The sequence below is a fragment of the Eucalyptus grandis genome, chromosome 3, assembly GCF_016545825.1.
Source record: "Eucalyptus grandis isolate ANBG69807.140 chromosome 3, ASM1654582v1, whole genome shotgun sequence".
NCBI classification, from domain to species: domain Eukaryota; kingdom Viridiplantae; phylum Streptophyta; class Magnoliopsida; order Myrtales; family Myrtaceae; genus Eucalyptus; species Eucalyptus grandis.
In genome coordinates, this window is record NC_052614.1 from 15,060,198 (window position 1) to 15,065,336 (window position 5,139).

General features: G+C 51.9%; 1 pseudogene; it reads left to right on the top strand.

Moving 5' to 3' along the window:
- Positions 1 to 1,807, top strand: part of LOC120291668 — a 7,185-nt pseudogene extending 5,378 nt beyond the window's left edge.
- The last annotated feature ends 3,332 nt before the right edge of the window (positions 1,808 to 5,139 follow it).

Consider the following 5,139-nt stretch of genomic DNA (forward strand, 5'->3'; position numbering starts at 1 on the left):
GCTCCTTGGGACGGTGCTCGTTGAACCGCAGATCCAGGGCTGAGCGACGGCAGCCCGCGGACCACCGCCGGCAAGTTCCCGGCGGTGGTCCTGAGGCTGCTGTCGCTCGTTCCTGGATCTGCGGTTCAACGAGTTCGAAGGCACCGTCCCCAAGGAGCTCTTCGACAAGGACCTGGACGCCATCTTCATCAACGACAACCGCTTCCGCTTCGAGCTCCCCGGACAATTTCGGCAACTCCCCTGTCTCCGTCATCGTCCTCGCCAACAACAGTTCCACGGCTGCGTCCCTCCAGCCTTGTCAACATGTCCAACCTCAACGAGATCATCTTCATGAACAATGGCCTCAGGTCTTGCCTGCCCACCCAGGTCGGCAAGCTCAAGAACGTGACGGTCTTCGACTTCAGCCACAACGAGCTGGTTGGCCCGCTGCCGGACGGCGTCGCGAAATGGTGAGCTTGGAGCAGCTCAATGTGGCTCAACCTGCTGTCCGGGCAAGATTCCCGCCGGCATCTGCACCTTGCCCCGGTTGGAGAACTTCACTTACTCGTACAATTTCTTCACCGGCGAGCCGCCGTCGTGCTTGAGGCTGCCGGACTTCGACGATCGGCGGAACTGCCTGCCGAATCGGCCGTTGCAGAGGTCGCCGGCGCAATGTAAGTCGTTCCTGTCCAAGCTGTGGATTGTGGCTCCTTCCGTGCGCTCCTTTCGTGCCTTCTCTGCCGCCGCCTCCTCCGCCGTCGCCTCCGGTGGTCATCTCAAGGCCCCCGCCCCCACCACCCCTGTGCATTCTCCTCCTCCGCCGCCGCCACCAGTCCACTCACCTCCGCCACCGCCTCACCAGTTTTCTCGCCTCCGCCACCGCCGCCATCCCCGCCGCCGCCGGTTCACTCACCTCCCCCACCTCCACCGCCCCCGCCACCAGTTTACTCACCTCCCCGCCGCCTCCACCACCGCCGCCGCCACCACCACCTCCTCCACCTGTTTACTCTCCCCCGCCTCCTCCCCCGCCATCTCCCCGCCGCCTTCTCCACCGCCGCCGTCACCTCCGCCACCCGTTTACTTGCCTCCACCTCCGCCGTCGCCTCCGCCTCCTTCACCATCACCCCTCCGCCAATTTACTGTCCCAGGCCACCACCTCCTCCACCGCCAGCTCGCCTCCGCCGCCAGCTCCAGTATACTCACCCCGCCACCGCCCTCACCCACTCCTTACTACTATAGTTCACCTCCACCGCCGCCTCCTCCCCACCATTCACCACCACCTCCGCCCCACTCACCACCACCACCTCCACATTCACCTCCTCCGCCATTCTATCCTCATCCTTCCCCACCTCCTCCGTCACCATCACCACCACCACCTGTCCATTCTCCTCCACCGCCGTCGCCACCACCTTGTATAGAGCCTCCACCACCACCTCCGCCTCCATGTGTTGAATATTCACCCTCCACCTCACCCTCGCCGCCACCGCCGATCCATCACTTGCCGCCACCGTCTCCTTCACCACCACCTCCACCAGTCTATAAATCACCACCACCGCCACCACCCCCCACAGTACATGCGTCCCCACCTCCACCCCCACGGTATATCCGTCCTCCACCTCCACCCCCACCAGTTCATTACAGTTCACCCCCACCGCCAATCCCGTGCGAGACCCCACCCCCATCTCTCGCCGCCACCTCCGGCACCAGTATACGAAGGGCCTCTGCCGCCGGTCGTCGGAGTTTCATACGCCTCCTCCTCCACCACCCTTCTATTGATTCTTTTGAGAATTTTCCTCCTCTAACCTCGCCCTCACTTAAGAATTAAAATTCGAGTCAGTCCTGTGTGTGTCACTATTTCTTTCGTGCTCGACATCTCTTTCCTCTTGTCACCGGCGCTTCCTTCCAATCCGAAAACCCTTCTCTCTCGCTCTATCTGGGCAATTCGTCGCTCGCTGGAGACGAGTCAAAAAGGATCTTGTGCAGTTTTAGATTGTGATTTTTCCCGTAAGATGGTCTTTTGCTGAAGATGACACAAAGGGAAAGAGGCGAAGGGAACAAGAGAGACGAAGAGAGAGTGAGGTAAGAGGAGATGGTCTCTTCTACTCCATATTTATTTGCAATTGTTATGCATAATCTCGAGATGTCAAATAAAATTTCCAGAGAAAAAAAAGAGTAGGTTGCAGAGAAAGTGTATGTATAGGGATGTTGATGAATTTGGAGATCGATTTAATCGGGGGGTCCTTTTACTCAGAATCCAGGGGGCTGCTGTGCTAGTGCAGCTTGCTGTTTGTGGGGGGTTATTGTTGTTCATCTCATTTTATAATCATACTTTTGTTCATTTTTCTTTCCTTTCTTTTTCTTCGATTCTTACAGTATAATCATGATGAACATTTTTACTTGTATCGATGATGATGATGATTTCAGAATGATCATTCCTTTCCATTCCAAATTGGGCTCCTCTTTCTCGCTCTGTATGTGTATACATGTATTCTTCGTGCCTACCGCGATCTGTTCTGTGAATTGCTAGTGACTTGGGGTGAATTCACCTCCTTTCTCGAAAGATCTAGGGCAGGATATGGTGATGTTCAGCTTCTTTAAACACTCGTGGAAAACCAACCTCTTTTTCAGACAGAACCTGTTCTGATGGAGAAGAACAGATAAAGTCGGTGGAAAATTAGATCCTTTCCACGAGACATTCTGCTTTATTTATTGCCTTCAATGGCGGATTAGTGACCACATCTTCTTTTCCTCCTTTCCGGTTCCTATTCAAATTTTGGGCACCTCCAAAAGCGATCTTGGTGGGGGCCTTAAATTGGCCCTCCTTTTCTCGAGTTCCCGTCCCTTGATTGGCGCAACATCTTCCAGCGTTTCGGAGTCATTATCGGAAATAAACTAGTGACATTGGGATCGACATCATGTGCGCCCTCTTAATGCGAGGTTTCGAAATTCCTGAAGACCGGAACCTGTTCCTTCACGCTCACACTTTCCCCCCATTGAAATGTGTAATGTCGATCCCCTTTTGATCTTTGCCTAATACCCTTTTGACCTTTCCCCATTTCAAGATGTCCAAAAAAGATCAAAAGGAATAAAGAAATCCCAGAAAACTCGAGCCATCAAGGAAGCTGTGCAGACGACCCTGCTTTTGCATCTCACGTTCTGCATCACTTAGATATCCCCAGTCGGCCTTTCCCTTTGACCAGCGTCTCAGTTCTGCGCAACCTTTCTGAAAAAGAAGTTTCAAGCACGCAGCTTTAAGCTTTTCCGCATGATTTTACTCTCCCTCGAGATACAAAACAACTACAAAAATGAGTTGTGTTTGCTGTGAATACATGTTGGGGTTATGGGAATTGAGAGAGGTTCAATTTTCTTGTTGGGTTTGTCCTCGGAAAAAAGAAGAGTTTTTAACTTTATTCACTTCGATAGTGGGGACAATAATGGGGACTCGGATACGATCCCACCAACCGTAATCAATGATGCCTCCCTATCGTTTTCACCTGAGTTGCCACAAACGCCATTTTCAAAAATCTCAGCATGGACCTAGATCCAGTCGCTGTGCGGAAACCAAAATTCAATCGGTTTCCTCCTCCTTTTCGGCACCCTACTTGCTAAAACAATGCTCGTTTTCGTACCATCCACTAATGTAAAAACGACCCGTTCCTCATTCGGCACCCGGCACAACCCACTTCGGAGAAAGCGATCGCCACTCCTCAGAGCTCGCGAGTTGCGCCGGGCATGATGGCCAGCTGAGCATGGATCCAAAATGGGCTGTCTCGGTAACAATGCCTAACCATGTTTATTCAATTTGGCTAATTGAGCACCAACGGAATGAAAATCAAAGGGTAAAGGACTGTGCTCTGCCCCAATCGATTGTCCTACCAAGGTGTCCTGAAATTCGAGAATCTGTATTTGGCAACATCACTGATTACATTTCCTGCGAGATGGACAAGCCCATGTGAACGAGGGTGTGGCATTTGTTTCTGTGCAAGTCCCTTTCTTTCCCTAGAATCTCATCTCAAGAAACCAGAGATCGGAAGGGGGAAAGCTGTAATTCTAGAGAGCGATATCTATCCACCGCACGTACCGATTTACCCATAAAGCGCTAAAACGGGGAAAGAATAAAGAAGTTTCTCCGGTTCGCATGTGATGAAGGGAAGGACCATACGACATCCTTGTCCATGCCGCTGCTTATCCCGCATGCTCATTTGGGTAATTTGCGGCATGATTTCAGGAGCGATTTCTCCTGCCGTTCTTTACTTTTTCCCCTCATCTCTTCCTTCCACAAGGAAGAATCGATCAACAAGATCGTACACACATTCTAAGGCTTCCAGCTCAAAATTGATCAAATATTCCTGAAGAAGTCATCTAGAATCTGGTGACTAGTAAACGGTGGCAGGCGATGACTCAATATGTTCACTTTACTTTGTTAGAGAAAGTGCACATAATGCGTCCGAGATGAAGAAAGAAGCGGTCATGGACTGCACAAATTGTGCCGACCACGTCTCGGTTTCTTTCACACCTTAACTTAGAAAAATGGGGAGGAGCCGGCTAAGGGGATAGACGCAGGACAATCGTGGCCATAATCTAAGTGCACTAGAAGTTAAGGAACACATCAGCTTAGATTGCTGATGTGAAGATTAAAAAGAACAAGACAACCGCCGACGACGACGCCCGCACTAATTTAACCCCTTCGAACTTCACTCGCGAAGTACACACAATGTATGACCTCGCACTTTGTCGCGTTCTCCCCACCTCTGTGTCGAAGAGAAGGAGCGGCAGGCGCCGGTGTCCCCACCAGGAAGAGATGGGTGACGAAACAGGGATGGACCATCTTCAAGATAGTACCCCACATGGGTTGTTAGGGCTTTATACATCAGGGTGCTGATGCATGTCTGTATGTGCATCTCACTCGATGATGCTGAGCAAATCTCGGTTGACCTGCTCAATCCCATCTCATTTCTCTCTGCCATTTTAATTAAGGGGGGGCACTTCTGCGGGACAGGCTGTTGATTAGGTCGAGTAGATTAATGGCAACCATCGCCACGCCCTCGGGACGACGGCCCCGCTGCCCCTGCTCGTCGGGCCCATTGGCCACATGATAGTTCGAGCTCCGAGAGCAATAAATTAAGGGAGGGGCATCTTTTGCCCGAACCCAACTCCCCG